Genomic DNA, 16,183 nt, shown 5'->3' on the forward strand with positions numbered 1-16,183 from the left:
AGAGTTGTGACCGCTATTTATGTTTTGTATTTAACTTTAAAATAGTTGATTTAAAGATGATTTAGGTATGCAAGCTTATGCTAATGAACTGTTTATATTTGAAAACTTTTATTGTAAAACATTAAAACTGAACTATGCAATAAAATGATGGAACTTAATTGAATGGGCACCTGGCACAATTCTTAACACGACACCTTACTGCCATCTGGTGGCATGAAACACATTTTCTCTCTTTGTAAAGTACTGATGTACTTTTAAATTGTTAATAAAATATGCAGTTAAAAAATATTCAAATTAGCAACTTAACAATTACCGTAATAACAATTAACCACAGAACATAAGGCAATACATCGTAAAAACTGAATACAAAACAAGTATAGTAATGGTGCAAAGTAGACTGATTGTTACTGATGGATTTGGGGTATTTGTGTCTTACTGTACTTTTTTTTCCCCCCTCAGGTTCTTGGTCCTGGTTTTCGGTTGCACATTTAAAACGCATAAATTTTTTTTTTGGCTTTCATTTTCTAATTTCAATTTCCATCAGGCTAGTCAAATGATGCAGTGAGTTAACTGCTCAAAAACTTTGCGCCACGCTTTGAGCTTGTAGATCTGCTACTTTAGATGCTTTTGTGTGACGCTGTAGTATGATCAAGTATAGGGCATTAATTTACGGAAAAAACACAAAGTTAGAATATGGAGATGAGAGGTTTCTGCCCGACGGAGACGATATTTTCGGTTGACTGCACAGCCCTGGTCTTTCTGAAGCAGCTGTCACTCAGTTTAACCCTTTAAGAGCGGGAACGTAATTTTTAAATATCGTTGGGCTATTCAAAAATAGCAGATATACAAGCTCATAGCGCGGCACAGTGCCGCGCTATGAGCTTGTAGATCTGCTATTTTTGAAATATCATGAAAAGTTGTGCAAATATTAGATTTCTTTTTTCTTTTTTTTGGCAGACATTTGTAAATCTAATCTTTGCTTCTGGGGGTTCCTGGAACGAAATATTTTACAAATGTTCGCTTTAAAATATATAATCCAAGATTTTGCCACAAATCTTCTCAATTTTTGAAAAATTGAGAAATAGCCTAAAGACATCTAAATATGACACACAGATGCGTCCCCGGTCTCAAAGGGTTAAATGAGGTGTCTGGTGTTCTAAGGTTTCACAAAGGGTTTCACCTGTCTGTCCTCGGGGGCCATCCTCCTCCCTGTGACTGTCGGTGTGTGTGGTCTGTGGTGACAGAAGGCACGTCGTTGCTGCACTCAGCATGGGTAGTGGTGCCTCGGTGAATGAGGTGCAAAGTCACACAAACATCAGCCAGCCGCCACAGGCAACCAGAGACCGAGGAGCAGAGAGACGACCGGAGCCACAAGAGGCTGACTTTGACGACACACGGCCTGTTGCTACGCCCGCAAGAGCCAGCTCTGAAACACCGGAGGTGAGCGCTGCTTGTTTTTTACGTAACAATAATAATGGCAGTTGGTGGAAAGTGATGCAAGTATAGTTAGTTACTCAAGCACTGTGCTTGCTGGTTTTAAATAGACTGATTTTGATGATACATTAATTAATTTAGCTGGGGAACCCCCTCAAGGATCCCTGGGAATAGCAAAAAAAATAGATCTACAAGTTCACTACACATCACAATATCTGTGATGTGTCCAGCTCTCTCATCGCTATTTTAGCGGGGGGGGGGGGGGGGAGCCCAAAACACGGATGTCGTGGTTAATGTTGTATTAAATAGAAGAAAGTGGCTGTTATCCATTTTATGCTTCACTGTGTGTGAAGGTTACAAAGGCACAGTTCCAAGAGCCTGAGCCTGACACCTGCACAGCCGCCGTCCAATCGGCCGAGCCCAAGCCTGACACCCGCACAGCCGCCATCCAATCACCTGAGCCCAAGCCTGACACCCGCACAGCTGCCATCCAATCGGCTGAGCCCAAGCCTGAAACCCACACAGCTGCCATCCAATCGGCCGAGTCCAAGCCTGACATCCAATCAGTTGAAAGCAGCAGCTTAGAGAAGGACGAGGCTCAAGAACTCTTAGAACTTCTCGATCCCACAGTGCTCGTGAGTACGTTTTTTGTTTTTTTTAATCACTTTATAATAAAAAACTACAAATGTCATCAATTCATATGTTTGTATTGTCTCTCAAGCCATATGACTTGGAATGCTACAGAGAGTCTGTAATTCCGCCCTCGCAAACGTTGCGAGAGGAAGCTGTCATCTGGGTCATTTCCGTTCAGAATCAGGTTTATTGTCACATCACAGGTTTACAAGGTAAAAAACGTGGGTGAAATTCGTTTTTGTACATGGTTCCCATCGCAACGTTATTTCCATAGAAAGAAGAGGGGGGGTGGGGGGGCAAGTGGGAAGGAGATCAAACAAGAGAACAACAAAAAGGCCAAACAAGTTATCTAGATATTTACAATAGTACCTGAGATAATAATTCAAAGCTTGACTCCTGTAACTCCCTTAAGCTTAAGCTTAAATGATCCAGAATGTCACAGCATGCCCGGTCTTCAACCAGCCAAAATGTTTACATGTCCCTGCCCGCTCCCTATCTTGGCTCCTGGTGCTGCCAAAACACTGATGTTGGCCTACAAGGCAACCTCCATAACTTCAAGGCCTGATCCAACCCTCCCCCCCACTTATATCAGGGTCAAATGCTGTTTGACCCTTCCCCATTGCAGTCAGAACTGCAGATTCAATTCCATTTTTCCGCCGTAATCTGAAGCACTCACCTTTTCAGACTCCACCTCACCCCCTAGCACTCACCTTTTCAGAATCCACCTCACCCCCTAGCACTCACCTTTTCAGAATCCACCTCACCCCCTAGCACTCACCTTTTCAGAATCCACTTCATCACCCCCTAGCATTCACCTTTTCAGACTCCACCTCTCCCCCTAGCATTCACCTTTTCAGACTCCACCTCACCCCCTAGCATTCACCTTTTCAGACTCCACCTCTCCCCCTAGCATTCACCTTTTCAGACTCCACCTCACCCCCCTAGCACTCACCTTTTCAGACTCCACCTCACCCCCTAGCACTCACCTTTTCAGACTCCACCTCTCCCCCTAGCATTCACCTTTTCAGACTCCACCTCACCCCCCTAGCACTCACCTTTTCAGACTCCACCTCACCCCCTAGCACTCACCTTTTCAGACTCCACCTCACCCCCTAGCATTCACCTTTTCAGAATCCACCTCACCCCCTAGCACTCACCTTTTCAGACTCCACCTCACCCCCTAGCACTCACCTTTTCAGACTCCACCTCACCCCCTAGCACTCACCTTTTCGGACTCCACCTCACCCCCTAGCACTCACCTTTTCAGACTCCACCTCACCCCCTAGCACTCACCTTTTCAGACTCCACCTCACCCCCTAGCACTCACCTTTTCAGACTCCACCTCACCCCCCTAGCACTCACCTTTTCAGACTCCACCTCACCCCCTAGAATTCACCTTTTCAGACTCCACCTCACCCCCTAGCACTCACCTTTTCGGACTCCACCTCACCCCCTAGCACTCACCTTTTCAGAATCCACCTCACCCCCTAGCACTCACCTTTTCAGAATCCACTTCATCACCCCCTAGCATTCACCTTTTCAGACTCCACCTCTCCCCCTAGCATTCACCTTTTCAGACTCCACCTCACCCCCTAGCATTCACCTTTTCAGACTCCACCTCTCCCCCTAGCATTCACCTTTTCAGACTCCACCTCACCCCCCTAGCACTCACCTTTTCAGACTCCACCTCACCCCCTAGCACTCACCTTTTCAGACTCCACCTCTCCCCCTAGCATTCACCTTTTCAGACTCCACCTCACCCCCCTAGCACTCACCTTTTCAGACTCCACCTCACCCCCTAGCACTCACCTTTTCAGACTCCACCTCACCCCCTAGCATTCACCTTTTCAGAATCCACCTCACCCCCTAGCACTCACCTTTTCAGACTCCACCTCACCCCCTAGCACTCACCTTTTCAGACTCCACCTCACCCCCTAGCACTCACCTTTTCGGACTCCACCTCACCCCCTAGCACTCACCTTTTCAGACTCCACCTCACCCCCTAGCACTCACCTTTTCAGACTCCACCTCACCCCCTAGCACTCACCTTTTCAGACTCCACCTCACCCCCCTAGCACTCACCTTTTCAGACTCCACCTCACCCCCTAGCATTCACCTTTTCAGACTCCACCTCACCCCCTAGCACTCACCTTTTCGGACTCCACCTCACCCCCTAGCACTCACCTTTTCAGACTCCACCTCACCCCCTAGCACTCACCTTTTCAGACTCCACCTCACCCCCTAGCACTCACCTTTTCAGACTCCACCTCACCCCCCTAGCATTCACCTTTTCAGACTCCACCTCACCCCCTAGCAATCACTTTATAACAGTGGTTTTCAACCAGTGGTCCGGGGACCACCAGTGGTCCTTGAGGGGGTTCCAGGGGGTCCCCAGACAAATTAATAGTTGGTAAACAAATTGACCCTTGTGTGTCTGTAACTCTGAGAGTGTACAAATGGAACCAAATGGACCCTAACGGGTCCATTTGGTTCCATTTGTACACTCTCAGAGTTAAATGAACACTGATGATGATACTACAGTGTAGATTGGGGCCCCCAAGGAATCAAAATGGTTGAGTCCCTGGCATATCTTTTCAAATGGGGGTCCCTGGGCTAATATGTGTCATTTTGGGGTTCCTAGATGCAAAAAAGACTCCACCTCACACCTTAGCACTCACATTTTCAGAATCCACCCCACCCCCTAGCACTCTCCCTGTACTCCTCCTTGTCACCTTTTCCTGCGATTGATGCTAGTGATCGACCAAGTTATGGCTACTATGCAGAGTCAGACATTATCTTGGCCACTTGTTCTGATGTTTTTGTATCTTAGATGTGATTCAGAGCATGTTGTTTAGACATACTAGGTTCATTGTTTACCTTCTATCCTATAGTTTCAAATGTGCAGAATGTGATTTAGATAGCATGTTGTTTAGACAGATGCAAAGGCAAAACGGGGAGGGTGGGACATCGCTTTATTTTCTACACATTTTCAGCGCTTCCGACGTTACGATGACTGAGGTGGAAGCATTTGAATATTTATGGAGCCAACCGTGTGTGTCGAGAGACTAATTTGAAATGAATCTATGAGTATCTTATCTGGGTACACAGTGGGCATTTAATACACATGTTCTGTATGATCATAAAACTGTCTACCTGTATGTCAGGAGCCCATTATCGAAAATGAAGAGGCGCCTTTGGCTTTCGAGAGCTTCCTGCACAACAATGGGACTCTGTACAGTTGCTTTAGCCAGCATGGTAACAGAGTGTACGTGGATGAGTCTCAGGTAAGATAATATATTTCATTACTGTCGGGCAGAAACCTCTTAGATCCATATTTTAACTTTGTGTGTTTTTTTTCGTAAATTAACGCCCTGCTTGATCACACTACAGTGCCACACAAAAGCATCAAAAGTAGCAGATCTACAAGCGACGCATTTTGAGCTTGTCGTTCTGCTACTTTTGAATTTGAATTCTGAAAAGTAACAGTTTTGGACATAATGAGGTTTCCACCCGACAGAGATGATATATACTTTATTTGATACTGAATATTTATTATCAATACATATTTATTTATGACATTTATAACACAAATACCCCTTTAATTCTTCCTGTCTTTACAAGAACCTGCAACCCTTTCCAAATGAGTGGTATTCTCAGGGTCGATTCCTCACCGGCACCAATGAGGTAATGTTAGTGCAAATTATTGTATTTTCTTTTGAACCTCTTTTAAAGCCTTATTTCCAAATTTTAATTTAAATTATTTTTCAAAGAGACTGTTTGAAAATGTTCACCTATAATATGACCCAAAATAGTTGACACCAGTGTTAATGTGTTTAAAATGTATTTCAAAAAGTGAGGAGACATAGGGCCTTATCTTGCAGCCTCACTGTTTTGATAAACATTTTTTAAATAGTTCAAATAGCCGATCTACATCGACACGTTGTGAGCTTGTAGATCTATTTTATTGTAGGCTATTTTAGACTATTTTAAAATGTTTTTTCAAAATAGTAAAAAATGCCAAAAAGGTTTAGGCATGCAAGATAGAGCCCTGAGGGACCCCTCTCAACGAAGTATATAGTGTATAAGTGGTGCTTAATGGACAGTATAATGGAGAAAGGCAGGAAGGACAGTGTTTCACATACAATACATGTCATGATGCCAGATTGTCAGACAGCAACGATATACTGTATGTAGATATCTTAGCTGTTTGCCTCTCCTTGACACGTTTCTCTTCACGGTTTGATTTATTTTTCTCCTTGCTATCCCTGCACCCCACCCCCTCTTCTTTCCTTTTTCTCATTCTGAAAACAACAAAACGATGGAGCTTGCTCAAAAAACAAATTTCCTCCACTTTTTTTCCACCTGTAAACCTGTGATGTGACAATAAAGTAGTGATTGTGATGATCCCTAGGTGTCCATTCAGACGCAGGCCACTGCCAGCAGTCAGCCGGCGGTCAGTGAGGATGACCGGTCCAGCGGGGTCTACATCCATGGCAAAGGGAACGTCATGACATACATGTTTGAGGTGGCTATAGTGGCCAGATGGCCAGTACAACTTTTTATATAGCAGACTTAGGTTTAGAGCTGTCACGATTACAACATTTAAGTTGATGATTAATGGTCATACAAATAATTGCTATCAACGATTTAATTGTGTTTTTGCCATCGAACATTGGAACATGTGATAAAAAATATATATTTGTTTGCCTTTTAGGCTTCGTAATCAAAAATTGCACAGGACAGATATGACAAATAACTTAGATATACAAATGATTTAATAATTCTATACTTGTATACTTATACTATACTATACTTACATATATTAATAGCGGAAATAGCTGATCATTATATCTGCTATTTCTGAAAATAATATTTTCAAACATAGAAACGATTATGATAAATAATTGCGATTATCTCAAATAATTGTGATTAGACAATTATGTACCAATTGTTACAGGCCTACTCATGTTATGACTGAGTCAACTTGACTTTGTAAGGGTAAAAGTAAAAGATGTAAAGCACGTTTTGCACAGGAATGACCCATCTTGTTTCGCTGTCATCCCTCATGCAGGAGAAAGCCAACATCTGCAGGTATTTCGACGCTCAGTCGGGCCTGTGGCTGCTGCTGCCACTGCAGTGGGAGATGAATATAGAGTTTGTCAAAGCCAGGGTCAAGCAAGTCACGGTAAACAAACACTGCTGTTTATACATTTTCAAAGTCTTCTATTTCTTTAAAGAAAAATATAGGATACTGACAAAGACTAAAACTTAGGACATTTTCTGTATGATTTTAATTCGTTTTGTAATCACCAGTTTCGGGCTTGTTACTTTAAAAAGTGATATATTACTCATTACTCTTTTCAAAAGTCATATTATTACTTTACTTATTATTACTCCCTGCCAAAAGTAACTTGTTAGTTACCAAAGCTTTCCATTACTTTGGTTAAATGTAAACCCTCATCGGAGTTAAAATAAAATAATACTATCTTAGACTGGGATCACGTTGATTTGTAGGTTGCTGGGTCTAGAACGGATACAGAAATGGAGCATGCATGTACAGTATGTGTGTTTGCAAATTACCGGATACGACGCAGCGTAGCCTATGTTTTGAATCTTTGCGGTTTGGGTGTGAAACACGAACTGTACCGTTAATCCTTCCAACAACACACGCTACTGTACGTCTCGACTCAAGTTTCACCAAGCCGCGAGAACATTTTAACTAATTACTTTTGGGGAAAAGTTACTATAATATTATTACTCAAAATGTTATAGTAATTAGTTATGTTACTATTGAAAAAGTAATATACGTTTTTTTTTATTACTTTACTCTCATTACTTTCCTGGTAAACACACAATAAAGTTTCAGTTAGTTCTAATTTTTTGTAAAGCCTTGCTTTTGTTTTTATTTCAGTTAACTAAAGCATTTTTTTCTTCTTTTTTTTTTTTTTCAATTCTAGTTTTGGTTATATGATTCATTTTAGTTAACTATACTAACCCTGGTGTAGGATTATCTCCCTGGGCTGGTGGATCAGAAGGAGATCACAGCGGCCCTCAGACAGTGTAACTACGACCCCGATGAGGTCATCTCCGTGTACCTGACCATATTTGGAGACATCCTGCTCCAGAGGTCCTCCTCCACTGGAGATCACAGCTACAAAGATCTAAACTCCTTCAGGTTTGGAATAGATGATTCTTTTTTATATCATATATTTTTAAAATATTTCATTCAGACATTTATTTTACCATTGCCACACTGGTGGTGACTTACCAATAAAAATGTATAAATATAGAATTAGGCCTGTCACAATTATTACATAATCGCCTAATCGAAAAGTTAAATTATGCAATTATTATATTGCATAATCGTGTCAAAAATGATTAAATAATGTCAGTAATTTCTTATTATTTTTGCATAATCATGTTGATTTTTATTTTGTTTACAAAGCCTAAAAGCCAAACAGAAATGTGATTTGTACGTCCTATACCATAGGGCCCACCTGGAGAAGGACCGGATCATAGAGGAACTGAGTCAGAGACTGGTGGTCAAGGAGAAGGAGGCAGAGAACCTGTTCCAGAGGAACAGCTACCTGGCCCGTGAGGCCCACTACATGTCCGACGTCATCCAGCACCTCAACCAGAGGGTGGCCGAGCTGGAGGCCGACCAGCAGGAGGCCAAGGAGAAGATCCGAGCCCTGCTGAACCGCCGCGAGCCGTCCTTACCGCCTCCTCCCAAGCCCGACCATCCCAGCCCCACCGCCAGCCCGGACAAGCTGCGGCAGATCAGCCAGCTGACCCGAGGCCTCAACGTGTCCACCAAGCAGCTGCGATCCACGGTGCGACCACCTCTTATCTATATCATTTTTACTTTGTGTTTTTTCGTAAATTAACTACCCTACTTGGTCATACTACAACGTCACACAAAAGTATCAAAAGTAGCAGATCTACAAGCTTGAAACGCGCGCAATGCGTTAATCACAGAGCGTCACTTCGTGCCGCACTATGAGCTTGTAGATCTGCTATTTTTGAAAAATCTTGAAATTCTTTAAATGTATATATTTCTTAGAAGCGAACAACACAGGAGTAGTTCACCCAAAAAATTACTTATAATCTATCAATTACACACCCCATGAAGCCTTGAATTCATGGATTTTTTTTTTGTTTTTGTCGCATTCCTAAGCCAATAATTTGATGAATAATGTGTGTATTTCCGGTAGGAAAATACACACACAGATACATTAGCCGGTAGGAGACGGTAATCAAATTATTGGCTTAGGACAAAAACAAAAAAAACAAAAAAATCTACATGAATTCGAGGCTTTGTGGGTTGTGTAATTGATAGAAAATAAGATTTTAAGTTTTTGGGTGAACCACTCCTTTAACTCAAATCTTTGCTAGTGGTAATCCCTGGCTCAAAATATTTTTGAGATGGAGGTCCGCAGCCAAATACATATCATTACAGTACCTTTAATTGTCACTAATTATTGAACGATGGCGACAACCAACCCCCAGGTGCGACAGACAATTAAAGACATGCAGAACCACCTGGAGCAGCTGAAGGGGGCGGTGGCAGAAGTGGGTCAGGTGGAAGCGAAGGCCGCGGGGGCGGCGGCAGAACTGCGCTCCCTCTACAGGAAGGAGGCGCTGGAGAGGAAGAGCCTGTACAACAAGCTACTGGAGCTGCAGGGCAACATCAGGGTGTTCTGTCGCTGTCGTGGCGGGAAGGCCGCCGCCAGCGGGTGTCTGGAGACCACCTCGGAACAGGAAATGGTGGTCGACCACAAAGGAGGGAAGAAAAAGTTTGAGTTCGACAAGGTTTACCCTCCCAGCACCTCGCAGGTAAGATGTGGTTTAGATCAGTTTTGATTGAATACTTTATTAGTCAGAAATGTAAACAGCGAGTGGTACAGTAAAACATTTAGGCTAAAGGATAACACAAAAAAGGTCCTGGGGACTTGTTTCCATTGTGGTCTTATGTAGTATGTATGTATTCAATTAATCAGTGTAGCATAAAACATTTACACAATAATACATGTCATCAACAAATACAAACACTACAGTATATGTAGAAAGGAGAAAAAGGTAAAACGGTGGCAGTGAATGGCACCTCCTTACGATGGGAATTTACATTTACCTCCTCTTGTGGTCTCCTGATAGATGTTTTTTTCTGGCCAATTTTTGAAATAGACCAGTGATACACATCCTTTATTGGATGGTGTCAGGGCAATCCACATGTTGGTGGCAGAGCAGTAGAATGAGAATTTCCCCATGTTTGTTCTAAATTTGGTACCAGCTCATGGTTGATCCCTCTAGTGTTGAGGCTGTGGGTGTCACTCACTTTAGGAGAAGTAGTTAGACAGGGTATTGAGGGCACTGTCCCTGCCTATCTTCAATACCAATCCCATTGATATTTGCTTAACCCTGTCTTCTACCCTGAGCCAAACCAGCAAAGTGTGTTAGAATTAGGTGGGTCATGGGCTTAAGGCCCAAGTAGTCGTTGTTCTGGTGGGGTCCAGGGTCAAATCGACTGATACCGATATTGCAATCCACAAGTTTCCAGTAGGGTTTACCTTACACCTGCCCTACAGTTACTGTGATTATGGGTGCAGATGCAGACTTTTAAAAAAACAGTGCATTTTAATTACGTTGCTGTCGGGCAGAAACCTCTTATCTCCATATTCCAACCCTTTGTGTTTTTCTCGTAAATGAACGCCCTACTTGATCACGCTACAGCGTCACACAAAAACATCAAAAGTAGCAGCTCTACAAGCTCGAAACGCAAACTGTTTTCTGGTGTGCAGGAAGAGGTGTTTGAAGGGACCTTGCCGATAATCACCTCCTGTGTGGATGGATATAACGTCTGCATACTGGCTTACGGTCAAACGGGCTCCGGAAAGACCTACACCATGATGGGTAGCAGCGATAACCCTGGAGTCAACATCAGGTGAGAACCACACAGTGCTTCTGCAGAAAAAGATCGTAGTGCTTTGGACGTAAGTGATGCAGGCAATATTAAGAACACTTTAATGCAGTAAGTGATATTTTTGTTCGAAGTGTTATATAGCTATATATTCTGATAGTAATCATAGCTATCAGTGTTTGTTTGTTCACTAACAGGGGTCTCCCTGTCTATCCAGCTCTTTAGTAAACAAAAAATACATTTTCATTTTGGGATACCAATTTCATCCACTCAGGAGAGAAAACTCATTGTTAACTCATGTTATGATAAACAAGTTACATTAGAAGTGATGAACAAAACAAATGAGCAGACAAAATTGGAACCACAGCACTATAATATATACTACTAAACTATACTTTATTACTAATGAGTACAAACAATCTATAGCAATGATTACTACTAACAAATAACTTTTTGTTTTAACAAAACATATCACTTACACTACCTTTAAGGCTACCACTGACGGCATATCCTCTGAATGATAGCCTACAATATTTCAACCAAAATATAGTCCCTCTGTAGTGTCTCTAAACTCAGACCATGGATACTAGACAGACCTTTATCCATCCCGAGGGAAATTCAGCTGTTATAGCAGCACGGCAGTGAGGTCAACAATGTGTCTGTTACACGGACACAATGTGTCAAAACCTTTTTTGTTTTCATTATAATACTCTAATTTTGTTCATGTAATGTGAAAAGAAAGCACTGACTGTATTGATAAGGGCCAATAATTGAAATCCTAAACATGGAATAGACTTGCTGCATTGATGCATGTATGCAGCCAGTATACATAATAGACTTGGACCATGCTGCATTGATGCATGTGTACAGCCAGTATACAGCGGCTGACTAAGACTTGCAAGTGTCCTGGTTTTCTTCAGAGTAGGTAAGACACTGATTTAATGAATGCACAAATACTATCATTAAACTATGACACATTAGGAGTCCACTAGTAGCCATACAGTACATTTAGGGCTTGGTGTTTGTGGTAATAATTATTGACCGCTGATGATGGTGGCTGACATTTTTGTCAAACTTTATTTTAGTCACAGACATACAAAAGCTTCATATTACCAGAAACACATAGACCTAGCCCTTAAAGTGCAGATACTTTTGGACTCCTAATAGTGTTTATTCCAATGTGCTACACATTTTAAAACGATAGTATTTCTGTATTAATTGAATTCAGTGTCCTACCTATTCAGAAGAAAACCTGGAGACTGGCAAGTCAGCCACTGTATACTGCTGGTTGTATACAGGCATCAGTGCAAAATAGTCCAAGTCTATTCCATGTTTGGGATTTCAATAATTGGGTACAGTACAGTCAATGCTTTCAACAAAATGAGAACATTACAATGTAAAGCAGGGGTCTTCAACAGGGGGTCCGGGAGAGTTACTACAGGGGGGCCGCCAAATCTGTGTGATAGGATTTTTTTTACATTAACCTCTATACTCTTGAACCCTAGCATCCCTATTCTGAGGAGAACTTTAACCAAAAATAGCAGATCTACAAGCAACACCTCGCAGCGCGACGTGTTGTGAGCTTATAGATTGGCTACTTTCTGCATAGAGGTGTAGAGTGGGGAAAAAAGAGCAGACAAAGTACAGAGTGAAAGGTCAAGTTTACTAAGTATTGAGGGTTTAAGTTAGCCTGACACTCAGCCTGAATTTTCATTTCGTTTAATCGCCTGAACATATTTTTTTAATGGGCGTGGCTAGCGATTCAGGGGCTGGAGCCAGGCTAGGTTTAAGTGGTTAAATGTCTGAAAATACACATTAACATGAATCCAACATGTGCTGATGATAGGTGCTGTCAAACAAGTCCATGAAGCTATCTGTGAAATCTATGAAAAAGTTTAATCTGCAACACAATTGTATACAATATGTAATGGGGGGTCCCTGCTTCATCTCTCTCTCAGTCTCAGCTAGGGGGTCCTTGGCATGAAAAACGTGGAAGACCCCTGATGTACAGTTCCTTTTAAAATAATTCTAACAAAAATAATAATCAAAGATTTGCCACAGACATGGACAAGTCGTGCCAAGGACACATGTGTCCGTGTACAGACAGACTGATGACCCCTGAGAACAAGGAGAAGAATAGTAGACGTGTGACAATTATCAAGTATGGGACAAGCGACACTAATTGTCTGACGACAGGGCATCAATATGTTATCAGTGGCTGTGTACGGAGGAACGGACTCGGCTTACACAGAGAAAGAGCTAGGGTTTCATTTCTGAGGCTTGTGAAAGACCATGATCTCACTTCATGCTTCGTCGTGTGATGGTGCCGTGGCGTACTGCACCAAACATAGCTGATCTACAAGCCCGCAACGTGTCGCATCTGTGAAGCGTTGCAGGCTTGTAGGTCGGCTGTGTGTTCAACTTAAAGGGATAGTTCACCCAAAAAATTACTTATTTTCTATCAATTACACACCCAATGAAGCCTTGAATTCATGGAGATTTATTTGTTTGTGTCGCATTTCTCAGCCAATAATTTGATGACCGGCGGAAAGATGCTAATGTCTCCGGTAGGAAACGCAAAGTTGACACCGGTCATCAAATTATTGGCTTAGGGATGTGACAAAAACTAAAAAATCTCCATGAATTCAAGCCTCCATGGAGTGTGTAAAATAGGATAGGAAAAAAAGTCATTTTGGGGGTGAACTATCCCTTTAAGCCTCCACAACCAGATATGCAACATGAGCCTCTTTATGCCGTTTAGGGTTACCTGTGTTTGCCGCCGTACAGATAGGTGTTACATGTTGGCCTGTGTGTGTGTGTGTGTGTGTGTGTGTCCGTCCGTGTGTGTGGGCGTGTGTGTGTGTGTGGCTTCCTCAGGTCTGTCCGAGAACTTCTGCGCATTTGTGCAGCAAAAGAGAAGATCACGTATACTCTTAAGGTATACTCTCACATGAACAACACCATTGGAAGGTGATTTGTACCCTCAGTCCATTTGAGCCACTTAAAGGTGGTGTAAATGATTTTTGTTGAAAGAAAAAGTTTTTGATAGTAATCATTGTGTAGACTAGAGTGTTTGTTCAGTAACGGTCCCCCCTTTCTCTCCAGTTTTTAGTTAACAGAAAATAAATGTTCTGGTTGGGATACCTATTTGATCCAATAAGGAGAGAGAGAGAACACCACAAAGATAATTTATCAACAGCATTCTTTTTCAGCACTCTATAGCAATGGTTACTATTAGAATATAGAGACATTTAGCAATTATTTTGACAAAAAGAATATCACTTACACCCCCTTTAAGCCCTATTTGAAAAAATAGTCAATCTATAAGCTCACAACGTGTCGCATCATGGTGCATTGTAAGCTTATGGATCTGATAATATCACTATTTTGGGGGAAAATAAATACATTCTTGAAACATGTTGCCTACAAAATAATGACATGACCAAAATAGAGACGCCAGGTTGAAAGCAGTTAATTGTAGCACTCCAAACAACAGTGATACTAATGTACAACACCTTTCTGTTTCAGATATCCATGTTGGAGATCTACAACGACGGCCTGAATGACCTTCTGACCAAATCCCCCAGCGGTACGTTAGACATCCGCGCTCAGGGCAAATCCATCTCTGTGCCCGGCCTGACGCAAGTGGAAGTCAAAACCGAGGCGGATATTCTGAACGTTATGGAGATGGGACAGAAGAACAGGAAGATTGCATCCACCAAGATGAATATAGAGAGGTACGAGGGAATTATTACTTGGATTGTTCATTTCTAATCATGGGCGCAAGGGAGCAAGATATCTCACCAGTTGGACTAGTTCCATCTAGGACTAGTTTGTGTAGTTACTAAGGTAACTAAACTACCGGTACATGACCCAAACCTCTACCACTAGACCAGGGGTCTTCAATGTTTTTCAGGCCAAGGACCCCTTAGCTCAAGTTAGCTGAGAGAGAGAGATGAAGCAGGGACCCCCACTACACGTTGTATAACATTGTGTTGCAGATTAAAGTTTTTCATAGATATATATAGCTTCATAGACTTGTTTGACAGCACTATCATCAGTGTTGTGTGAATTCATGTTTTTTTGTTTGTTTGTTTATTTACACACTATTTTCTCTGTTCATAAGTTGGATTATTCATGTTAATGTGTATTTTTAGACATTTAACAACTTAAACCCTCAATACTTGGCTCTGTACTTGGTCTATTTTTTCCCTCCACACCAATTTTTTTTTGCTGAAAATAGCAGATTTTTGGCTAATGTTCCCCTCAGAATAAGGATGCTATAGGTTTGGAGTGGTTAATGTAAAAAAACAACAAAAAAACAATTCCTGTCGCACAAAGATTTGGCGACCCCCCTGTAGCAACTCTGAGGACCCCCTAGGGGTGAAGACCCGTCCTGCACTAGAGTGTCATTGTGCTTTCGAACGTCTTTCTTAATGTTCCCCCTCAGTTCTCGCTCTCACCTGGTCGTCACTCTGATGGTGGAGGGGGTGGACGGTGTGTCAGGAGTGACGTCACGTGGGACCCTGACGCTGTGTGACCTGGCAGGCTCTGAACGCATCTCCAAGACCGAGGCCCAGGGCCAGAGACTGGTGGAGGCTGCTGCCATCAACAAGTCCCTCACAGCGCTGGGACAGGTATAGCCCTTTATATGGCTGTATTTCTTATTTATAAGAACCAAATCTCTCAATCAGAAAGAGATGCTATTTTCCCCAAATGTCCTGTTATGACACACCCAGAAAAGTGACACTAGGGTTGGTTAACATGTTTCCTATTTCTTCCCCAGGTGTTCAGTGCTCTGAGGTGTAATGCCCTCCATATTCCCTTCAGGAACTCCAAACTCACACACCTGCTGCAGCCCTGCCTCAGCGGAGACGCTAAGGTACAGTAGTACCACTCAATCACTGCCAATCGGCTCTGTGCATGACTGTAGTCTCAGGTTTACAGAAGGTGGCATACTCGCTGTTACAGCTTCATTAATTGACTCAGCAGCAGATTTGAAATGGAAACGCAGATGATACCTTAATTCCCAACGTGTTTCCCGTTCAAATATGCTGCTATGCCAATCAAACAGATTGTTTATCAGCAATGTATATATCAGCTATTTTCAATATCTTTGTATGCCACCACTGAACATCCAACTACCTGTATTAATACAGAAGACCTTTTATTTTTATTTATTAAAACCTTGAAACTTGA

The sequence above is a fragment of the Gymnoscopelus braueri genome (genome assembly GCF_963280865.1).
Source record: "Gymnoscopelus braueri genome assembly, chromosome: 9".
Lineage (NCBI taxonomy): Eukaryota > Metazoa > Chordata > Actinopteri > Myctophiformes > Myctophidae > Gymnoscopelus > Gymnoscopelus braueri.